Source organism: Apium graveolens, chromosome 8 (assembly GCF_009905375.1).
Source record: "Apium graveolens cultivar Ventura chromosome 8, ASM990537v1, whole genome shotgun sequence".
NCBI classification, from domain to species: Eukaryota; Viridiplantae; Streptophyta; class Magnoliopsida; order Apiales; family Apiaceae; genus Apium; species Apium graveolens.
This window is the reverse complement of record NC_133654.1, coordinates 62,396,644-62,422,333: the sequence shown is the minus strand read 5'-3', so window position 1 is coordinate 62,422,333 and position 25,690 is coordinate 62,396,644. Positions and strand designations below refer to the sequence as shown.

The window sequence follows — 25,690 nt, the reverse complement described above, 5'->3', positions numbered from 1 at the left end:
AATGTTTTTTAGGCTGATGAAAATGTAAATATATTTGGTGGCCTATTAATATTCTTATGCATTTTTAAAGCGTGTTCCATTTTAGTTCAGAAATGCTAACATATTACAGGCATTCATTTGCAACTTGTATATAACTGTAGTACCACCGTATTCTTTCTGTTTGAGTAGGACTAAAACATAAAACAATTTGCTTGAAATTTTGAATTTTTTATTTTTTATTTTGCAGAGGCGGTGAAGAAGCTTAAAAAACAATCTCTTCGCAGTTATGTTGTCTTTGTTAACACTCTCAACTTGACAATCTTAAGCTCCAGTCTGTAAATAAATTTTGAGTAGTACTTGACGAATCTCTTTGACATCTATATTCATATCATACCATAAAACTGAATGTTCGCATTTCATGCGTTCTCTATATTCTTCTTGTTTATGTGTTGAATCTTCATAATAATCATCCTATGTTGCTCTGAGTTTAGATTTTGCAAAAAATCAATGGCTTCACCCTTAGCTTACATTGCGCTTTAACCATTTGCAACTGTCACCTGATTTAAGCATGATTTTGTTGAAAGTAAATATCAGTTGTAATTATGGCATGTTATTGCTTAATGAAGATTTAGATATTCTGTATTACTTAAGCTAATATAAATCTGACAAAATTGCTGTTTTCATCTCTGTATTAGCATTCATCAGATTAACACTTTTTAGTAAAAAAGAATGTTCGAGTTTTAATTCATGAGAGTATGTGTAACTATTCTTTGCAGGGATTTAATAGCGTTTTGGACTGAGCAATTCACTAATACAAGAATGACAGCGAAAGTTGGCAGCTACTTGTGCAACAAAAATGAACATAGATATCAATTAGGATTCATCAGAATTACACAGGTAAAGTCAAATTTTAGTGATTTGATAATAAGGAGAACTTGGCAAGTCTTATCATTCAGCTTAGGAAAAGCTTTTGCGACGTCCAATGGAAATGATCAGAGACGAGTTTTATTACTAAGCAATCCCGAACGCTCAACATGGGAAACTTTTTATACTTGCAGACTGTTAGATCATATTAATTGCTTTATGATTATATTTTTTGCTTGGCAACAATCAGTACCACAAATAAAACATGGATTCATTAGGTGTCGATGAATGAAAAGTAATGTAACAGGTTGTTCGTTTGAACCAATTATCAATCTCCCCGTCAGCAATCCATGTAATCTTCATGCAACAAGTGTCTCGTATAGTTGAAGCTCTGCCACGTGACTTAAATTAATTAGGACCACTTTGTTCTTTGCTTGTGAAATAATTCCTTACCACTGAAATTACTCATATCTTGAGTTCATTACCCTAGTCCTCGACCCTCAAAGGTACCAATAGCAAGCAATGAAACTGGACCAATAAGTTGGAAACTATGTTGGTACAAAACTTGGAGAAAGCCATGATGTTGTTATTAATTAAGATCAATAAGGCAAACTTATATTCTCTATGGAGCTTCTAATGTTGGTACTTTAAAAAAGGTGTATAGATATTAGACTCGCACTTACACTGCAAGTCTGCAAGAGGTGAACTATATTCAATAAGAACATGATAACCCTTAATCATAACCTAAAACAGTTTAGATAAGGATATTGACCCTACTTTTATTGACATCTTGTGATAATATCACAAACTAGCGGATGTTGCAGATGATAACCCTACTTGAGTATTAACATATTGTTGTTAAATTTCAAACTAGTGGATATCAGCTAAGGGAAACATGGATAAAATCTTGAAAACCAATGGAAAGATATATATTAATCTTACAAGATAGCTAGTAGGTCATCTTTGGGCTCATATAAGTAGCAATAGACCCTCGCCTTTCTTCCATCACCAATACTCACAATCATAAACACAGTTTCCTCATCTTCATACTTCATTTACACTATCATGGCTGCTTCAACAATGGCCCTCTCTTCCCCAGCTTTAGCAAGAAAGGAAGTCAAAGTAGCTTCATCTTCATCTTCATCTGAGCTCTTTGGAAACAGAAGAGTTTCCATGAGAATGACTGTCAAGGCACCAGTGTCTAACAGCCCGTGGTATGGTCCAGACCGTGTTAAGTACTTGGGCCCATTCTCTGGTAAAGCCCCATCTTATCTCACTGGTGAATTCCCTGGTGACTATGGCTGGGACACTGCTGGGCTTTCAGCTGATCCCGAGACTTTTTCCAAGAACCGTGAGCTTGAAGTGATCCACTCCAGATGGGAAATGCTTGGAGCTCTTGGGTGTGTCTTCCTAGAGCTCTTGGCTCGTAATGGTGTTAAGTTTGGCGAGGCTGTGTGGTTCAAGGCTGGATCACAGATCTTTAGCGAGGGCGGACTTGACTACTCGGAAAAACCCAAGCTTGGTCAATGCTCAGAGCATCTTGGCCATCTGGGTTACCCAAGTTATCTTGATGGGTGCGGTTGAGGGTTACCGTGTAGCTGGTGGACCTCTTGGTGAAATTATCGACCCACTTTACCCCGGAGGAAGCTTTGACCCATTGGGCCTTGCTGAAGACCCAGAGGCATTTGCAGAGGTTAAGGTGAATGAACTGATGAATGGAAGACTAGCCATGTTTTCGATGTTTAGATTCTTTGTGCAGGCTATTATGACAGGAAAAGGCCCACTAGAGAACTTAGCTGACCACCTTGCAAACCCTGTGAACAATAATGCCTGGGCTTTTGCCACTAACTTTGTCCCCGGAAAGTGAGAGATTTATTATATTCAGAGGTAAATAAATGATCTGTGTAGAGTGTGTTGTGACGACTGAGAATTTTGCGATGTAATTAAGTCAATAAAGTGTGCTTTATGTGATATGATTATAATTATGTGATTAAGTGTTGATTAATTGTCTTTTCTGTATATTAGAATCTAGGAGCGTAAGTAAAAGCGTTCCAATTTAAAGAGTCAACTTAGGAGTTAAGCTGTGTTGTCGGGCCGTCAGGTAGAACGGAACCCGTCCTAAAAAGGGGTTAAGATATTTAAAATGTGAAGTATGTGTTTAAGTAAAGTATTTCGTCCCAGTGACGTGTCGGTCGATATTGAGAAGCGTAATTGAAACGCTGAGCGTCGGGCCGTCAGGCCGAACGTGACCCGGAACGCGTAAAAAAAAAGGAATAATATTAAAGAAAGATAAATTTTATGATCAGACATGAGTTTGAAACGTGTTCGTATGTGTGCCTACTTGTCTGTATGCATGATTACGTGATCTGTTGACATTTATATGGATTTAAGGGAATTATTTGATTTAAATAAAGTTTATTTAACCTTCGCGCATTTTTATAAAATTATCCGAGTAAGATAAAAATATGGGATTTGTTCTGTTATCTTCATAATAGTCCTAGAGACTTTTTAAAAATGATGAATGGATTTATTTGGTGGTCATTGCATTTTCAATTGATTTTTATGTGGAAAAATATTATTATTAAAGCGAGCTTGCGAAAATCATATAAAATCAACCATACGCTCAAAATCTTATTATGAGTAATGATTGGAAAGCTAATTTCGAGATCTACGTTTTAAAATTGTCAATCGCTATAATTTTCAACTTTCTGAGAGAGATATATATATTATTCCACCAATATTCTATGAGAGTAAAAAGAGAAAGGTAAATCAATTTAAAAAGGGAATTAGTAAAGTACTAAATTGCCCTTGTCCCTGATTATTTATAAATTCATCCTCCCCCCTTTTCCTTTTCTTTTTCCCGTGCACACCATTCTCTCTTTTCTCTCTTTCTTTCTCACTCTCTCTCGGCTACTCTCTCTCTCTCTCTCGGCTCTCTTTTTCTCTCTTGGTATACTACTTGTTCCTTTGATAACTCTCACCAATCCTTCTCAAAATCCCTTGTTAAACACATATAAGTAGGTATTAGAGTGTGCATGTATGTATATCTACTTGCATGCAAGCTCGATGTGTGTGTGTTTGTGTGTGTTTACCCGAAAGCTTCTCGGTTCTTGATGTTATTGTTGAAATCATCTTGTTTAAGCATGATTCTTTGTAAATGATTGGTATATGAGATGTGCATGTTAGTTGTTTTGAGATTTTAATGGAAAAGTGGGGGTTTCGTGGTTGGACGCCCTCGAATGAGGGCACCACCGTGAAGCCACCGCCACCGGTGATGAACTCCGGTGAACCGGTGGTGAGTGATGATGCTATAACTGAGCTCTAACTATCATAAATCTTATCCTTGGTGATTACATGTAGTAATTTATTTAGAACCCGAGTGGGTTTTTGATTTCTAAAAGTTATTGAGTTGGTTTTTGTTAAATTAAATGGTTGTGAATGTTTATTCTAGGATAATGATGATGGATTAGGATGATTAATGATTTAAGAATTAAGAAAAACGTTTGCATTTGTTACTTCTTGAAAAACCCGAATGGAATCTTGATTTTTAGAAGATCAAAAATGATTTTTAGTAATAGAAATGAGTTATTGATTGATAAAAATGATTTTTATGATGTTTGGGCTTGTATATTTGATTGAATTCTTGAGAAATCAAAATTTAGGATTTGCATGATGAAGATTTTGGTTCGACCTTGTAATAATAAAAGGGAAAATTGATTTTTTTTTATTTGATCTTGGTATAATCTAAGTTTAACTAGGAAGAAATTAGATTGCATGTGGGTTTAAAAGAGGAAATGATGATGCATGTCATTGTTTGATTGATTATATGTTATATGTATTTGGTATGAAATTTTACTTGATTTTGGGTGATGTTTGTAGAATGGTCGAATGGTGTATAATAGTTAAAAAGTTCAAATCCTAATTTAAGTGCTTGAATTGATCATGAAGATTAGTTAAAAATTATATGTAAGATTTTGTTTGATTTGCTATGTTTGGTTCGAATTAAAGTATAAAAGAAAGGGGATGATTGATTTATGTTAACTATGGTTGTCATGTTGGTTTAAAGATGACTTTAGGGTCGTTATTGTAAGTTTTGTCATTTGTTTAATTCGTATAAGAATTTCAAGTATAAAGAGCTATGTGTACTAATATAAAGTATGATTTGACTTCGAGTTGAGATAAGGATGTTTATAAGTCGATTGTCGAGTATATAAAGGTATAAAGGTTAAGAGTAAAGTATATGACGTGTGTTGTGCTATGTGCTTATGTGTATAAGCTATACTCATATATTCGAGTCAAGGGTATAATCGAGCTATCTTATTGAGTAATCGTTCCGGGAAGGAGAGTTGAGAAACTGATTAAGATTTTGGTTTTATTATAAATTCAGAGCGTGATGGCATTCAGGCTAGGAAAGGAAAGGGTATACTAGGTGGCAGTAGTTCAACCTTCAGGAAAGCGAATTCAGGCAAGTAACTCCCATTACTTGTGAAAATGGTTATAAGAGAGGTTATTGTTCATACCCTGTAGAGTATGGAACTGTTTAATTAATGAACTTCTGTTAATGACTTGAGATACCCTGTCTTTGATCTTGTTAAACTATTATTGATAAGCTTATTGATTCGACCCTTTGGTAACCTGTCTTTTCTGTTCAAGTTATTTGTTAAGCCATGAACTGTTATAAACCCTATAATTACCTTTACGAACCCCTTGTGATGATAACTTATTTCTTGATTACCATATTTCCTATTGATCCCTGAAACATATATTGATCCTTCTAATTTAAGTACCTTGTTATCCTTGATTCAGAATCCTTAGAGTTGTTCCTTGGTTGTCTTTGAATCACTTCCTTAACTTTGATTTCTTGACATTTGACTTAAGAATGAGTTTCAACTTGAAAGAGTCTGAATGATTTCATATTCTAGGTAATGATAAAATGAATTTAGAAAACCTACTTTTCCAACTCAAGGTTTTCTAAACGAATTCCTGATGGATTGGATTGGGACGTAAGATGCTAGTGGGACTAGTCTAGTCATGGTAAGAGGCTAGCGGGGCTAGTCCAACTTAAGGCTGAAATTATGCCGATTCGTTCCTTAAAAACCGGATGGAGGTCGGTACGGGCTGATCACCCGTATTATTATGAAATGAAAAGATAAAGAGATCCAATCAAGGTAACTATATTGATTTTTAAAAAGGAATTGAAACATCCTGTTCAGTAATTGATTCTTGAAAAATGAAATTGGTTTATATCACTTTGAAAAGATTTTATTGTGATAATGTGAAGCTTAAAGCTCGAGAAACCTGATTTTATTCTGTTGATCATATAACTGATTCCGTATAGTGAAATATTGTTGCTTTCCTTTTTCTGAAAGATCTGATCTGATCCTTTAATGATTTGTGATGAATGTCGGCTTTCACCCTGCTTGAGCCTTGTTCCTTGAAAGCCCCACATTTTTCCTTCATAATCCTTCCTAACCCAAAAGACGGAAATCTGCCACCTAGATCAAATAAAGTAGAATGCCCTGAGATTGGTAAAGTATATTGTGGATTTCATATTGTAGAACTGCTTTATAGTTACTTGCTGAGTTTTATACTCATATGTTTTGTTTTAATCTAACCATGACAGTTAAGCAAGAAGATGGCCAGGCTTAGGCACACTGCTCGTAAGAGCGTACCTGGTGGTCCCTATCATGTTGAGGGCTTCCGGTTGCCAGAGCACGTAGTGGTATTTTGAGTGAGCGAGCACTTAGCCAAGAAATTGTAGAGATACAATGGGTTATCTGTCGGTTCCAAGCCGAAATCGATTATGTTTATTTAATATTATTTTGGGGTTGTAAGTTATATTTTATGATTGGTAGTTGTAATCTTGTCTCATACTTTATCATGTTTGATCCTGTTAGTAGTTAATCGGGGTTTATGCTTATTTAATTATTAGATTAAAGGTGTGTGGGTCCTCATTTCCTAACTCCGAGATTGAGGGCGTCACAAGTTGGTATCAGAGCTACATGATCTAGTCCCTGAGACAAGTTAGGCCTAAAAAGGGTATTTTGGGTATATATGTGTATTGCGAGAGAGTCCGACTCATATAGAGTTGAGTTAGACTATTAGTTATAGTCTAAGAAAAGTGTGTAATAGTGAAGTGGAAACTAGAGTTAGGGTGTGAGTTAGCTGGAAGCTTTATTTAACCCTAACGTTGTTTCTTGGTTGCTGTTTTATGTTTTCTCTCTGGATCCCAATAGTGGTAGTGACTCAGATTCAGAGATTAGTTTGACCGGTACCCCAGTGGACCCTATTCCACCCTCTCCAGAGGAGCCTGTGTATGTTAGTTCAGACCCAGAGGAGGACCCTTCTGAGAGTAGTGAGATCCCTATGCAGATTTCACCCTTGAGGCCAGATTCAGAGACCCCTGCCCCTGTGCCAAAGTCTGAGATGCCTAAGACTGTACCTGTCAGTGTTGGTGGCAAGTTAGCCCAGGATCGAGACTTTGTTTACTCCCGTATTCCTGAGTTGGGAGCTTTGGTGGATAGGTTGATTCGAGACTCTAGGTAGAGGACTTCAGTAGTGATGGAGGAGTGGAGAACTAGGATTCAGTTGGTGGAGCAGGTTGCCAGGAGGAGATTGGATGAGGGACCATCCACTAGTGATGCTGATGCTGAGGCCCGGAGGCTGCATAAGATCATTCGCTGGATGTTGGTTGTGTTGAGAGAGATTCTGGATGACTAGACGAGACTGTTGGTTGAGCCCGTAGATGTTTTTTTAGCGCCAATATGCTTTGGGATACTTGGTCAGATGCTGGGATCCCTTTTTCATTTGTTATGTTGTATTTCGGATCATTGTAGTAGTAGTTGGTAGAAGTTAGGGGTAGATAGGGGATGTTTTCCAGTTTTTCCTCTGTTTAACCCTTCTATATTATTGTACCCTATTTCAGAATTTGTGATAGCCATACTTTTCTTTATGTACCCTTTGTTTAAATAAATCTATTATCTTGTTTTCCATTGTGCACCCTAAATATCTCATAAACTGTTCTAAATATCATGTTTCCGTACAACCATGATTGAAATTCGTAATACCCTATTCTGTGCCATGATAAAACAACACCGATATGAGAATTAAGTAGTAATAGGATTGTATGTGCAAAATTGGGTGAAGCTTAAAACCCGCAAAAGATTTCATAATAAAATGTTGTTATATATGCCATGTTATCGTATTGCTAAATAATTTCTCAATCAGGTTTGTAAGAAATGGCCAACTCACCAGATCACCAAGAAGAAGAAATTCCAACCCAAGACCCAGAAGTAAACCCAGAAACCACCATGATGAGCAGACTTGCTCAGCTTTTGCAACAACCTGTGGCCCCTAAAGTTGGAAACTTCAAACACTTTCAATCTGTTCATCCCCCAGAGTTCTTAGGTTTGCCAGACCCGATTAAAGCTCAGTCGTGGTTAAGAGAAATGGAAAAAGCTTTTGAGTTAGCAGAAGTTAAGGACGATAAGAAAGCTCAGTATGCGAGTTATTACCTTAAAGATGAAGCAAGTTTCTGGTGGGAATCTTCGAAGGCATTGTTGGAAGGTAAGGACTTAACATGGGAGAAATTCACTGAGATGTTTCTGGAGAAGTATTTTTCAAGCTATATGCAAGATCAGTTGGAGATGAAATTTCTGGACCTTAGGCAAGAGGATATGTCGGTAGCGGAGTATGAAGTGAAGTTCTCGGAGTTGTCTCGATTCGTACCTGAGTATGTGAATACAGAGGCAAGGAAGGCTAAAAGGTTCTAACAGGGACTTAAGCTATGGATTAGGAGTCAAGTAGCGTTGTTGGAGATCAAAATTATGCTGCCTTGGTACAGAAGGCAATTATAGTGGAAGGTGAGCACGAAGCTACGAGGAGAGAAAATGAAGGAAGAAAAAGGAAATTTGAAAGCTCAGAGCAAGAGCAAGGAAGCTCGAAGTTTAGAGGAAAGTTTGGAAAGAATGGTGGAGGTCAAAACCAAAAGTTTCAGAAGTTTAAACCCGGTAATGGAGCTCAGAAGAACTGTTTCCAGAAAGCAGGACAGCCGTGGAAGGATAACAGACCTCAAATTCAAGAATGCAAGAATTGTGGAAAGAGACACCCGAGAAGGTGTAATAAGTTGGACGTAACATGTTTCAAGTGCAACCAGAAAGGGCATTATTCTTCAGAATGCCCAAGTGGAGCAAGGAAGCCTGACTTGGCTTATTTCAAGTGCGGAAAGGTGGGCCATATGGCCAGGAATTGCAAAGAGCCTGTTTAGAAGGCCAATGTTCTTAGGATTGCTGGACCGCCGTCTCTCCCAGCACCATCAGCTCAACCCAGAGCTAGAACCTTTAATATGACAATGAAAGATGCGGTGCAAGATGTGGACGTGGTAGCAGGTATGCTTATTATTAACTCAGTAGAAGTAAAAGTATTGATGGATTCTGGAGCAACTAGATCTTTTATCTCTGAAAGTATTCTTGATATGTTAAATTGTGTTGCGTACCCTCTGGAACCTAATTTGATTATAGAGGTAGCAAATCAAGAGAAAGTTATTGTTAGCAAAGTCTGTCCCGATTGTGACGTGGCCATAGAAGGTCGGCACTTTTCTGCTGACTTAATTCCCTTTAAGTTAGGAGAATTTGAAGTTATACTAGGAATGGATTGGTTGTCAAACCATGAGGCGCAAATAGAATGTAAAAGTAAGAAGGTGAAGTTAAGAACCAAGGATGGTGAGGAAGTGATATTCAAAGAAAAGAGGCAAGAGAAAAAATTCCTAACGACTATCGAGACGAGGAGATTAATACATCAAGGATGCGAAGTTTATTTGGCTCATGTTATGGATGTAGAGCAGAGTCTGTAAGGATCGAGGATATTTCAATAGTAAGAGATTTTCCGGATGTGTTTCCTGATGAATTGCCTGGACTACCTCCAGATATAGAGATCGAGTTTACGATTGATTTGGCTCCTGGAATGAAACTAGTATCGAAAGCTCCCTATCATATGGCGCCAGTCGAAATGAAGGAATTGGCCGCTCAGTTGTAAGAATTATTGGATAAAGGAGTAATTCTGCCGAGTGTATCCCCGTGGGGCGCACCGGTGTTGTTTGTAAAGAAGAAGGATGCAAGTATGAGGTTATGCATTGATTATCGTGAATTGAATAAATTGACTATTAAGAATAAGTACCCTCTATCGCGGATCGATGACTTATTTGATCAGTTAAAAGGAGCTTCATGTTTCTCCAAGATTGATTTAAGATCTGGGTGTAATAACCCCAATTTTTGGGAAATTTTTGAAACCCTTATGAATAGTGTTTTTGCTGAATGAGAAAACTTTTCATGCCACACTATGTAGGGGTTCTGATATGGATATTCTGAGATTTTATTAGTACTTTATATGGGATATAAGTGTATGTAAAGATCGTCAGAATCCAAATCCGAACACTTTGATTTTTCCCGGAAATACACTAGATACGGAAAGATTTGAGAAAAAGGTAACAGGATAAAAAGGATTTAAATTAAAGGATTATAAGAGAGGATCATAAAAAGGAATATAATGTATTGAGAAAGGTTAAGGGAACCTAAGTAATAAGATCCCGGGTATGATCCTTCAAACGATAAATGAAAACGAAAGTTAAGCGAACCGTATAACAGATCAGCGGTCATTAGGCAAACAATTAGGAAGTTAAGCAAAGGGATTAGAGGAAGTGATGTCACCCAACCAATGAGAAGAGGACAAGGAAGGGAGGATGACATAGCAATGTGATGTAAGCATGACATAGGGAAGGAGGAGGTGTGGTTGGTTTATAACCACACAAATATAAGGTTATTAAGGTAATTAACCAAAAACAAAACAAAAAACAACCAAGCTAAGCCAAACAAATCAAAAAACACAAAATCATTTCATTCTCATCATCTTGCTCTCGGCTTTTCATCTTTTTCAAGGGCAAGAATTTCAAAAATCAAGTTCCAAGCATTGTTAAATCACAAGGTAATTATCTAAGCTTCCTTGTACATAGATATGGATATGCTATAAGTTTAAGCTCCTAATTCCTTCACAATCTCTTCCAATAAATCAAGGAAGAAGATGGTGAATAGTAACCTTCAAGAAGTAACTTTAGTTTTCTTGAATTTTTATGAAAGATTAAGGTTATACAAGCAAGGATCAAGGTTCTTTTAGGCATTCAAAGCTCTTGGGTTGTGTTAGGAAGCTTCAAGGAGGTATAAACAACTTTCACCTTTAACTTATAGTTTGAACTTTGAGTTTTGATGAGTTTATGGATGGATTAATGTATATATAGAAATATCCATGTATGTATAGCAAGATCCATGTATGTTAGATAGTTTGGTTGGATTTGTGGTGATTTTGGATATGAATCTTGGTTAATGGTTAATGAATCTTAAGTTATGGTTAGTAGATCATGTTTGTGGTTGAATAAGTTGGAAAACCTTGAGATTATGGACTGACTTTGCCTTGATATAAGTTGTGTTTGAGGTATTGATGATGGTTGGGTGGTTTGTAGTGAATTGGTAAAGAATTGGAGTGGTATAAATATTGGCAATCGCGTAAATATAGCCGTCGTAACGTCCGATTTTCTTTGGACTGTTTTTGTGCATAGCATTAGGACCCGAGAACCCCCTGCTAGATTATGACCACTGCCATGTTTAGATAGCTCATGTTACGAGCTTCGTTTTGATATGTAGTTCGTTTGATTCCGATGCACGGTTTAGGAGAAACGACCGTTTCAAGTAACGGCGTTTCGCGAACGAAACTTTTTCCCTCGCCTTACTTTGAAACATAGGTTAAAGACCAAAAAGGGTTAATTAATGTATGAAACATTTATGATAAGTGTGTTAGGCAGTTGGTAAGACACTCGCGAAGGAATCGCTTTAAAACTCGTAAAGGTTAAATTATTAAAAATGGTGGAGCCGAGGGTACCCGAGTGACTTAAGCAAATCAGTGAGCGCAAAACAAGCGTTAGAGTCTAAGTTAGTTAAAGTATAGATTTACAAGTGATTTTGGTTTAATTCCAACTTACTTGTTGTTTATAGGTTACCAGACTCGTCCCGAGCCTTTAATCACCCCAAGTCGCTCAGGCAAGTTTTCTACCCGTTATACTGTTGTTGTGATGTAAATATATGTATATGCATTATCTTGTGATAAGTGCATGATTGTTATTAGCAATTCTTGCGATATATTGTAGCATGTGATATGGTATATATGCATGCCTGTTTCATATTCTTGAAATATATATCTGTTGGTTCAGTTGATAATACCTATGCTAGAGGATAGCAGTATCTTGCATATACCCTTAGTGTAGGGACCCAAAGGTGAAAAAATTTTCTAAAACCGGGAGTCGAGGATCCCGAGTAGATTTTGTATATATATGGATATGGATATATATATATATTTATATATATATGGTTATAGTTTTCCAAACTATTAATCGAATAAGGTTTATTCGATAACTTTAAACTTTATTTTATTTAATGAATATTATTACGAATATTCATTCGAGGACTTATGACTCCTTTTATTTTATTATTTGAATATTATTACGAATATTCATTCGAGGACTTATGACTCCTTTTATTTTATTATTTGAATATTATTTGAATATTCATTCGAGGACTTATGACTCAGTTTATATTATTTAATGAATATTATTTGAATATTCATTTGAGGATCTATGACTCCGACTATTTGCTGAGATATATTCTGTATTTTATTAAAGAATAATGTTTCGATAATCAAACTTATTTTCGGTTATTCAAATGAAGATAATACTTTCATATAAGTATATCTTTGGTTATTTAATACTCGTTTCAAGTATAAATTTTAATACTTCTACTTCAATTATTTTTATAAAGATTATTCTTTATGGGAATATTATTTAATTAATAATATTCAGTCATTTTCTAAATATTCTGGGGACTGATTTACTTCATTAAATCAGCTTTACTCCAAACACTCTATAAAGTGTTTTCGAGTCTTCAAAATGATTTTTAAAAGTTAGAGCGGATCCCAAAACTCATTTTTATATTTAAGATCTTCCTTTTTAAGGGGATTTAAATACTCGCTTAAAACCCGAGGGATCCGGCTCTGTGGTGTATTTTATATTCGCAACAAGGTTGCAGTTTTGGTAAATGAATTGATTACTTACCCAACGTTCGGGAAGTAAGTCCATCTATTGAGTCGGCATAAGCAACATGGGCTCAGTGGGCGTCCATAATAGTGTAAGTGGCTCAGTGGGAGTCCATCAAATGCATAAGTGGCTGAGTGGCAGTCCAGCATAGGTCCTAATGCGGCCAGGGTGATGACCAGTGGGGAATTCGTCCATCTACTAGTAGAAAAGGTTACTTATGGGTATCTTTGCCTGATCAGCAAGATATCTGGTTTATGCCAAAATTCTTTTCTTTTCCAAAATTCATTGGATGTTTCAAACTCTGTTCATACTTTATATAACAGAGGTTCCAGGAAATGTTTAAAGAGATATATATGTGGATATATATATATATATATCGGGACTAAATAAAGTATCTCGTAACTTTATTTCATTCAATAATATTTCAAAGATTGAATCTATTCAAATCTTGTCTTGTAGTCTCATCTATGTGATGAACTTTTGAAACTGGTTATAACTTGAACGGTGGTAGTTCAAGTAGTATTGGGAAAGATATAAGTATATTGGGGTATTTGGTAACCTCATCTTTTAAACTTATATCTAGTTAATAATTGTCTTATGAATGACAAAGATTTTCAGAAAAATGTTGAGACAAGGTTAGATGTATGAGATCACCTTGCAACGATATTTTTTTTATATATACAGTTATACACTGGGATTTTGTGTATATTATGCATGGAAGAGGACTTCCAATATTTTGAAAAGTATATATGTATATATACTGAATATTTTGCGACTTCATCGCATTAAGATATCAAACTTGGTTCATTTCTTTTGACCAAGACTTTCATGAGTACTATGAGAAGGCTCATATATTGTTAATCATTATACATATTATTTTGGTGGGCTTGCTGCTCACCCTTGCTTTCTTCTTTCATCACACAACATCAGATAGACAAGATGAACCGGACCAAGCTTCCGATTCGCAAGGGGTTAGGAGACGTTCCGCAGTTTTCTATAAGCACTGATGCCGCCATAGCTGAGGTAGGAACTACCAATAGGCTAGGCTTTCAACTTTTGATGTATCAGATTATGTATATTTATGAATTGTAATAATGGCAAAGAAATGTAAATTTATTCAGAAACCTGTTTAAGGTGTATTGGCATATAATTGTGGAATAAAACGACTTGTGATTATTTTTGGATATTCATCTCTGAGACTATAACTTGTGGTGTGTGTTTATTGTGGGGTCAAAGTACAGAGTAGTTGATTATTTATTAAGATTGGGTGTTGTTAAGGGAAATGGAACTCGTGACGACCCGGATCCCCGACCCCGGATCTGGGGGTGTTACAGAAGTGGTATCAGAGCTAAGCGTTATAAACCTCAGAGATGATGGGACGTTAAGATAATAAGTTCACTAAGATAATAAGAACTCTTGCCAAGTTCATAGTCGGGCTACCTAACGTAGTACTGACAGTTAAAACCCTTATGGGAACCCTTATAAATATCGTGATAGGAGCGTAGTTCGTTATCGTATATGGTAGCGGGACTCCGAACCCTGAGGTTGAGGAGCAACATCGCGATGATATTTTATTACTAATTGGAGATCGGATTGTGGATCCGATAGAGTGTCCTAATGCAGGACCGGATGATGTTGATATTGAGGATTTAGCGGTTGAGGATGTTGTCCTAGAAGGGATAGTTGTTGAGGAGGATCCCATGGAGGATCCTGATAGGATTGGACAAAGGACCACTGATGAATTGATGACCATGGTTTGGTCGACTACCAGAGGTAGGATTGGCCGGTCACTACCGGAGGTTCGTTCAAGTTGTAAAGATAGTAGCCCCTTTAACGCGGCTTACTCGTAAGACTGAGAAGTTTGAATGGACAGAGAAATGCGAGAACAGCTTTCAAGAACTGAAGCAGAGGTTGGTAATGGCCCTTATGCTGGCGTTGCCGGATGGAAAAGGAGATTTTGTGATGTGTAGTGACGCTTCGCATAAGGAATTTGGGTGCTTCTTATATAGCACAACAAGGTAATCGCGTACGCATCAAGACAATTAAGGGAATATAAAATTTAATATCCCCACCCATGAGCTTGGGCTCGTGGCAATAGTTTTGCCCTAAATATTGGAGGCACTACTTGTATGGAGAGAAGTACGAGATTTACACAAGCCATAAGTGCTCTAGTGCATTTTCACGCAGAAAGAGCTCAACATGCGCCAAATGAGGTGGTTAGAGATAATCAAGGATTACGATTATGAGATTCTTTATCATTCGGGGAAAGCCAATGTGGTGGCTGATGCCCTTAGTAAAAAAGGAGAGACTCAAGATGATAATGTCTTTTGGAGAGTTTATAAGAGATTTTGAGAAAATGGAAATAGAAGTGAAGGTAACCGGAGCCGGTACCGAAAAGCTGTTTGAGATTGCAATGCAGCCCGAATTATTGGAAAAGATCATATTGTGCCAGAAAAAGTTATGAATGAAGGCAGGGAGCCAACAATTAGATAAAAGATTAATATCGAGAAAGATGATAAGGGAATAATGAGGTATTCCTATAGAATTTGGGTTCCAAAAGTTCAAGAGCGTAAGGATGAGAACTTAGATGAGAGCCATAGTTTGAGGAATAAGATTTAGAGCAAACCCTGAACGTGATAGTCAGGGAGGTCGCCATCAAGATAGAAGGAACCCATGACATAATGGAGTGGAAAATGAGGATTTTAAATTAAAAGATGACCCCAATTATGGGGAGTAGGATGAAACATTTCATACTAAGGAAACAGAAAGTCGAGTAAGGAAAGGAGACCCGAGACGGTACTCCTATACGGCAATTCATGGACCTGTCTAAAAAGAACTTAGACTATTATCCCCAACCACCACCCTGAGGAGACAGTGCGGTGAGAAATTCTTTCAGGACCTTTAAATCGTTAAGCTCTCAGAGTTCCAAGGAACAAGCTGACCCAGTCGAGGCAAGAGCCTGGCTAAAGGAAATATAGGAATTATTTGAGATTCTAAATGATTGACGAAGCACAAAAGACTGTTTTTGTCACTTACCCCCGTAAGAGAGAGGCCACCCGTTGGTGAAAGGCCAAGAAAGGCACGGAGCCAGAGGTTATAATAAACTGATTAAAGTTCAGACAATTGTTTTTGGGAAAGTACTTCCCAAGGTTATGGAGGTAGTGTAAAAGCTTTAGAGCTAGAACAAAAGCGGACGAGTATGATGAATTATGAATCTAAGTTGTAAAAGTTATCAAGATTCGTTCTGAGGACACGAATCCAGAATGACGGGATGTTTGAAATCAATGCTTATGTGGTGTTGGTTCATGAAATAATGATAAGAGAAAGGAAAAAAAAAAGAAATTGAAGAGGAAAGGAATATAACGGCAATAGAGTTTGAGGAATGATAAGGGAGTTGGGTATGAGGAAACCCTAAAGACTCGTAGAAATAGAAATAGGAAAGTATGTAATCGTCAAGATGATGATGATCCACCATGAGTTAAAATTTATGGTTGAAGGCATAAGAGATACATATATTGTACCCCCTTTAAGTTGGGAGGATTCGAGGAAACCTTGAGGTAATTCGAAGGATAAATAATGAAAAAAATTGGATGAAGGAAGTGACCTTCAAGAAGGTGAAATGTAAGACCAGTGGCTTGATACCCAGAAAGGGAGACGCCAGGTATGAAAGATATCCCAACATTGAGGTAACTGTTGAGATAAACAACAAAAGTAAATAAGAAATTATTAAGAAGAAGTTCACGTTGAACACGACCAATATCTTCCAGAACATCTTTGTTATCGTTACCAAATTAGGCAAGACAAGCGGATAACCGTTGTTATCTTTTGGAGGCCATATGAATTGACCTCAATTTGAATAAGGATGCTATTATGAAGTTAGGTATAGACTATCGAGGTGGGAATGATGAATATGATAATCTATCAAGGAAATATGACTTGATTTATTCGTGGAAGGATGCAGGTACCTTTTAAAGGTGGAATTAAGGATAGAACATTGGTAACTTAAAATGAATCCTAGGGAACTGCATAAAGATTGGCATTTCACCCTTAATAGGGATAGTATGAGTTTTGACAGTATGAATTGGAAAGGATTAAGGTAATAATAACCTTTAAGGATCAGTGGAGAAATTTTTCAGAAGTAAATAGACAATGGTTCTAGTATCAGTAAATGGTATTTTGATATGCCCTGTATATAGGGAATACAGGAGGAACGATTGAAGGATAACCTTAGAGGTTTTACAAGGAGAAAGGAAATATTCGAAATTCTCAAGAATAAAAATGTTGATAAAGGAAATATGACGTAATTATATTGATGCCAAGTGAGGCACGTGTTAAACCACGAGAAGGTATGGATCGAACCAGTAATGGTCGAAATTGTTCAGGGCAATTAGGACTTAAGATAGAAGATGTTCTAAGTATGATTGAGAGTCAGTCATGACAGTGATTAACCTCTAAAGACTGAGGCAATAACTTATGGAAAAATGGTGATATTTTTTTTTTACTCACCAGATTTTAAGGAAAACATCTTCACATAAGCAGTGATTGAAATAAGGTAGAAAATTTATTTGGAGGTGGTTAAAATGACATTGACTGTAAGGAAATTGTACTATCAGGAAAGGCCAAAGAGGTGGCCGACACTTTAAAGGTAAGAGGATAATTATAGGCACTTGTGCCAAAGGAATACAGTGATGATGGTTAAAACTGTGAAGGTTGTATTATGGTTTGGAAGATTGACATTCCTTCTGATGACTGTGCAATACCCAACCGTAATAGTAGTTAGTAAAGGTTTAATTCGTGTAATCGCCATGAGCGGGCTATCTATCTCAGAAGATACTATCTTGAGATAAGCCAGGACCATAGTTCAAAAAGGACTAAACAAACCTTTGAGTTAAGTCTTCTATTGAAGGTATATGATTAAGAATGGTATTAACCTGCTATCGTTTCTTTGAGCGAAACTCTTCTGCAAATTTTATCTGCTTCATGTCATGAAAGTACGTCAGAGTTTGGAGTGTTCTTCATGAATTGTGATTGGTGGTTATGTTAACTCCTTAGGAGAATTAGATACGAGATGTATGGACTCCGTATGGTTAGTTATTAAGACTTCATGGAAAATGAATGACTACAGTAGGTCAGTGGTGGACCTTAGTAAGGCAGCAATGATTCTGCGAGTAATGAGCTGATTACAACCGTGAGAGTTGTATTGGAATGGGTGTTGAGATTGAGTACCACTAATCGGGTAGTGGTAGTGTATAAGTTAACATTGATAGACTAATTAAGTAGAGTATCTACCTAGTGAATAATTATTCTTTCTTATCAATAGAGAGTCGTATTATTATACGAGGAAGGTTGCGGTGCAAGCATAGAATTCAAGTAACGATGATGTCTAGAATGAGATCCCAGATTCGATTTTCGATGTCGAGGGAGTTTCAAAGGTAATTGTGTATAAGCTCGAGGAAGAGCATGGGTCCATAGAATGATGGACGGGATAGCGAAAATATTTAGGCACGTGAAATGCGATGCTATAACACTTGATGTTGATATAAATACATATATGTTTTGTTCTTCTATGACAAACCTCTATAGTTCAGAGGTAGATTCCAAGCCAGATATTTTATGGCAATAAAATTTTTTTTTTATGAATATACAATTCTCTTCAATTCGTTCTTTTCTCTTCTTTTCATTTCATGTAAGCTGAGAAGAACAACCCTTCCAAAAGGGGAGGTATTGCCGAATGACTATCTATCTGTGTGATAGAAGCCTAGTAGGATACCATCTATTGTTTAATTGCTTGTCAAGTACTAAAGGCTGGCCACCTTCTGTACTAACTATGCGATATAACAAGTGTTCATGATCATAGTGATCTCTCAACAAATTCCTTTACTTCTATTTGATTGATCAAATTTTGGAAAATAGAAACAACTGAAAAAGGAGTAATAAAGTGGTGGTAGTATGCGGAATGGGAACACATTCGTGATACTAAGGTTGACGTGGTTATTAAAAGGTTATAGAACGCTAACGAGCAAAAGTATAACCAGTATAATATTAGGAACGGAAGGTAGTAGCGATTACGAACTGGAAAAGAATGGGTATTGAGAAGCAAAAGTTCTAATGATAAAAGCTATAATGAGAGTCTGCGCAATAGACTTGAAAGAATTTGGAATGATCACTTAATTCGGATTGAGTTATCTTACGACAATAGATCATATGTCATTATCGAGATGTCGCCTTATGAGATCCTTGAGGGAAGACAATGTCGATCTCCCTTATGTTAGGATGAAGTTGTAGAGCGCAAGATGCTCGGACCCGCAGTAGTCCAAAGGACCAAGGATATGATAGATCTAATCAGAGGACGGCTGGTAGTAGCCCAAGATGAACATGATAAGTATGTTGATTTGACACGAAAGGATAAAGAGTATGAAATAGGGGACCTAGTAATGTTATAGGTATCCCTTGGAAAGGATTGATGAGGTTCGGAAAGAAAGGAAAGCTAAGTCTACAATTTGTTGGACCCTTGGATATATTAGGACGTTTGGGAAGTTAGCATATGAGCTAACCCTACCCCCGAACCTGTAGCAAGTTCATAACGTGTTCCACGTATCAATGTTAAGGAAGTGTATTCGGATGCCAGATAAATAGAGGCATAGGAGCGCATAGGCATGCAACCAGACGTAACCTATATGGAGCAACCAGGAAGGGTATAGATTAAGAAGGGTTATCAAACTAGTAAGAGTTTGATGGTAGAACCACAATGTGGGAAAATTTACTTGAAAGTTAGAAAGTGTAATGCTGAGAAAGTATCCCTATTCATTTTCTATCTGATTCCGGGACGGAATCCTTTTAAGGAGGGGAGACTGTAATAACCCCAATTTTTGGGAAATTTTTGAAACCCTTATGAATAGTGTTTTTGCTGAATGAGAAAACTTTTCATGCCACACTATGTAGGGGTTCTGATATGGATATTCTGAGATTTTATTAGTACTTTATATGGGATATAAGTGTATGTAAAGATCGTCAGAATCCAAATCCGAACACTTTGATTTTTCCCGGAAATACACTAGATACGGAAAGATTTGAGAAAAAGGTAACAGGATAAAAAGGATTTAAATTAAAGGATTATAAGAGAGGATCATAAAAAGGAATATAATGTATTGAGAAAGGTTAAGGGAACCTAAGTAATAAGATCCCGGGTATGATCCTTCAAACGATAAATGAAAACGAAAGTTAAGCGAACCGTATAACAGATCAGCGGTCATTAGGCAAACAATTAGGAAGTTAAGCAAAGGGATTAGAGGAAGTGATGTCACCCAACCAATGAGAAGAGGACAAGGAAGGGAGGATGACATAGCAATGTGATGTAAGCATGACATAGGGAAGGAGGAGGTGTGGTTGGTTTATAACCACACAAATATAAGGTTATTAAGGTAATTAACCAAAAACAAAACAAAAAACAACCAAGCTAAGCCAAACAAATCAAAAAACACAAAATCATTTCATTCTCATCATCTTGCTCTCGGCTTTTCATCTTTTTCAAGGGCAAGAATTTCAAAAATCAAGTTCCAAGCATTGTTAAATCACAAGGTAATTATCTAAGCTTCCTTGTACATAGATATGGATATGCTATAAGTTTAAGCTCCTAATTCCTTCACAATCTCTTCCAATAAATCAAGGAAGAAGATGGTGAATAGTAACCTTCAAGAAGTAACTTTAGTTTTCTTGAATTTTTATGAAAGATTAAGGTTATACAAGCAAGGATCAAGGTTCTTTTAGGCATTCAAAGCTCTTGGGTTGTGTTAGGAAGCTTCAAGGAGGTATAAACAACTTTCACCTTTAACTTATAGTTTGAACTTTGAGTTTTGATGAGTTTATGGATGGATTAATGTATATATAGAAATATCCATGTATGTATAGCAAGATCCATGTATGTTAGATAGTTTGGTTGGATTTGTGGTGATTTTGGATATGAATCTTGGTTAATGGTTAATGAATCTTAAGTTATGGTTAGTAGATCATGTTTGTGGTTGAATAAGTTGGAAAACCTTGAGATTATGGACTGACTTTGCCTTGATATAAGTTGTGTTTGAGGTATTGATGATGGTTGGGTGGTTTGTAGTGAATTGGTAAAGAATTGGAGTGGTATAAATATTGGTAATCGCGTAAACATAGCCGTCGTAACGTCCGATTTTCTTTGGACTGTTTTTGTGCATAGCATTAGGACCCGAGAACCCCCTGCTAGATTATGACCACTGCCATGTTTAGATAGCTCATGTTACGAGCTTCATTTTGATATGTAGTTCGTTCGATTCCGATGCACGGTTTAGGAGAAACGACCGTTTCAAGTAACGGCGTTTCGCGAACGAAACTTTTTCCCTCGCCTTACTTTGAAACATAGGTTAAAGACCAAAAAGGGTTAATTAATGTATGAAACATTTATGATAAGTGTGTTAGGCAGTTGGTAAGACACTCGCGAAGGAATCGCTTTAAAACTCGTAAAGGTTAAATTATTAAAAATGGTGGAGCCGAGGGTACCCGAGTGACTTAAGCAAATCAGTGAGCGCAAAACAAGCATTAGAGTCTAAGTTAGTTAAAGTATAGATTTACAAGTGATTTTGGTTTAATTCCAACTTACTTGTTGTTTATAGGTTACCAGACTCGTCCCGAGCCTTTAATCACCCCAAGTCGCTCAGGCAAGTTTTCTACCCGTTATACTGTTGTTGTGATGTAAATATATGTATATGCATTATCTTGTGATAAGTGCATGATTGTTATTAGCAATTCTTGCGATATATTGTAGCATGTGATATGGTATATATGCATGCCTGTTTCATATTCTTGAAATATATATCTGTTGGTTCAGTTGATAATACCTATGCTAGAGGATAGCGGTATCTTGCATATACCCTTAGTGTAGGGACCCAAAGGTGAAAAAATTTTCTAAAACCGGGAGTCGAGGATCCCGAGTAGATTTTATATATATATGGATATGGATATATATATATATATTTATATATATATATGGTTATAGTTTTCCAAACTATTAATCGAATAAGGTTTATTCGATAACTTTAAACTTTATTTTATTTAATGAATATTATTACGAATATTCATTCGAGGACTTATGACTCCTTTTATTTTATTATTTGAATATTATTACGAATATTCATTCGAGGACTTATGACTCCTTTTATTTTATTATTTGAATATTATTTGAATATTCATTCGAGGACTTATGACTCAGTTTATATTATTTAATGAATATTATTTGAATATTCATTTGAGGATCTATGACTCCGACTATTTGCTGAGATATATTCTGTATTTTATTAAAGAATAATGTTTCGATAATCAAACTTATTTTCGGTTATTCAAATGAAGATAATACTTTCATATAAGTATATCTTTGGTTATTTAATACTCGTTTCAAGTATAAATTTTAATACTTCTACTTCAATTATTTTTATAAAGATTATTCTTTATGGGAATATTATTTAATTAATAATATTCAGTCATTTTCTAAATATTCTGGGGACTGATTTACTTCATTAAATCAGCTTTACTCCAAACACTCTATAAAGTGTTTTCGAGTCTTCAAAATGATTTTTAAAAGTTAGAGCGGATCCCAAAACTCATTTTTATATTTAAGATCTTCCTTTTTAAGGGGATTTAAATACTCGCTTAAAACCCGAGGGATCCGGCTCTGTGGTGTATTTTATATTCGCAACAAGGTTGCAGTTTTGGTAAATGAATTGATTACTTACCCAACGTTCGGGAAGTAAGTCCATCTATTGAGTCGGCATAAGCAACATGGGCTCAGTGGGCGTCCATGATAGTGTAAGTGGCTCAGTGGGAGTCCATCAAATGCATAAGTGGCTGAGTGGCAGTCCAGCATAGGTCCTAATGCGGCCAGGGTGATGACCAGTGGGGAATTCGTCCATCTACTAGTAGAAAAGGTTACTTATGGGTATCTTTGCCTGATCAGCAAGATATCTGGTTTATGCCAAAATTCTTTTCCTTTCCAAAATTCATTGGATGTTTCAAACTCTGTTCATACTTTATATAACAGAGGTTCCAGGAAATGTTTAAAGAGATATATATGTGGATATATATATATATATCGGGACTAAATAAAGTATCTCGTAACTTTATTTCATTCAATAATATTTCAAAGATTGAATCTATTCAAATCTTGTCTTGTAGTCTCATCTATGTGATGAACTTTTGAAACTGGTTATAACTTGAATGGTGGTAGTTCAAGTAGTATTGGGAAAGATATAAGTATATTGGGGTATTTGGTAACCTCATCTTTTAAACTTATATCTAGTTAATAATTGTCTTATGAATGACAAAGATTTTCAGAAAAACGTTGAGACAAGGTTAGATGTATGAGATCACCTTGCAACGATATTTTTTTTATATATACAGTTATACACTGGGATTTTGTGTATATTATGCATGGAAGAGGACTTCCAATATTTTGAAAAGTATATATGTATATATACTGAATATTTTGCGACTTCATCGCATTAAGATATCAAACTTGGTTCATTTCTTTTGACCAAGACTTTCATGAGTACTATGAGAAGGCTCATATATTGTTAATCATTATACATATTATTTTGGTGGGCTTGCTGCTCACCCTTGCTTTCTTCTTTCATCACACAACATCAGATAGACAAGATGAACCGGACCAAGCTTCCGATTCGCAAGGGGTTAGGAGACGTTCCGCAGTTTTCTATAAGCACTGATGCCGCCATAGCTGAGGTAGGAACTACCAATAGGCTAGGCTTTCAACTTTTGATGTATCAGATTATGTATATTTATGAATTGTAATAATGGCAAAGAAATGTAAATTTATTCAGAAACCTGTTTAAGGTGTATTGGCATATAATTGTGGAATAAAACGACTTGTGATTATTTTTGGATATTCATCTCTGAGACTATAACTTGTGGTGTGTGTTTATTGTGGGGTCAAAGTACAGAGTAGTTGATTATTTATTAAGATTGGGTGTTGTTAAGGGAAATGGAACTCGTGACGACCCGGATCCCCGACCCCGGATCTGGGGGTGTTACAGAAGTGGTATCAGAGCTAAGCGTTATAAACCTCAGAGATGATGGGACGTTAAGATAATAAGTTCACTAAGATAATAAGAACTCTTGCCAAGTTCATAGTCGGGCTACCTAACGTAGTACTGACAGTTAAAACCCTTATGGGAACCCTTATAAATATCGTGATAGGAGCGTAGTTCGTTATCGTATATGGTAGCGGGACTCCGAACCCTGAGGTTGAGGAGCAACATCGCGATGATATTTTATTACTAATTGGAGATCGGATTGTGGATCCGATAGAGTGTCCTAATGCAGGACCGGATGATGTTGATATTGAGGATTTAGCGGTTGAGGATGTTGTCCTAGAAGGGATAGTTGTTGAGGAGGATCCCATGGAGGATCCTGACAGGATTGGACAAAGGACCATTGATGAATTTACTCCAAGATGGAAGAAGATCATAAGGAGCATTTGAGGATTTCCTTGGAAACTCTGAGAAAAGAGAAGCTGTACGCTAAGTTTTCGAAGTGTGAATTTTGGCTAAAGGAAGTGCAATTTCTTGGTCATGTAGTTAATAAAGAAGGAATCAAAGTTGACCCAGCCAAGATAGAAGCTGTAATGAATTGGGAAAGACCCAAGACTCCTACGGAATTCAGAAGTTTTCTGGGATTAGCCAAATATTACAGGAGGTTTGTGCAAGATTTCTCTAAAATTGTTGTCCCATTAACGAAGTTGACAAGAAAGAATGAGAAGTTTGTATGGACGGAAAAGTGCGAGGAAAGTTTTCAAGAGTTAAAGAAGAGGCTGGTAACCGCCCCAGTGTTGGTGTTACCAAATGAAAAAGGAGAATTTGTGATATTAAGTGATGCTTCATATAAAGGACTTGGATGTGTGTTAATGCAACACAGGAAGGTAATATCATATGCGTCAAGGCAACTCAAGCCGCATGAGCAAAAGTATCCAACGCATTATTTGGAATTGGCAGTAATTGTGTTTGCCCTTAAGATTTAGAGGCATTATTTATACGGGGAAAAATACGAGATTTATACAGATCATAAGAGTTTAAAATATATCTTCACCCAGAATGAATTGAATATGAGACAAAGAAGGTGGTTAGAATTGATCAAAGATTATGATTGTACGATAAACTATCATCCTGGAAAGGAAAATGTGGTAGCAGACGCTTTAAGTCGCAAGGAAAGGTTGAATATGTTAACGTCATCGGAAGAATTGATCAAGGATTTTGAAAAGATGGAAATGGAAGTACAGACTCCAGAATTTGGAGGAGAAGCTATATGTGCGATGTCATTTCAACCCAAAATTTTGGAAAAGATTCGATGCTGTCAAGAGCAAGTGATGAATCGCGAAAAGGATAAGTTGACAGGAGAAGAAATTAGAGCTCAAAAGGATGGAAAAGGAATATACCGTGTTAACTCACGTATTTGGATACCTAATGTTGTGGAGCTAAAGCATGAGATTTTGCAAGAAGCGCATAACTCGAGATTTTTAATTCACCCTAGAAGTAAGAAAATGTACCAGGACTTAAAAGAGAGTTATTGGTGGCCAAACATTAAAAAGGAAATTGTGGAATGGATAAGTAAGTGTTATACATGTCAAAGAGTCAAAGCGGAACATCAGAGGCCAAGCGAATTGCTTCAGCCCCTAGATATACC

The 25,690-nt window shown here is 36.5% G+C and overlaps 1 pseudogene; it reads left to right on the top strand.

Annotated features, from left to right (window-relative positions):
* Nucleotides 1-1,908: 1,908 nt before the first annotated feature.
* On the top strand, nucleotides 1,909-2,710 carry LOC141678227 (chlorophyll a-b binding protein, chloroplastic-like; annotated as a pseudogene).
* The last annotated feature ends 22,980 nt before the right edge of the window (nucleotides 2,711-25,690 follow it).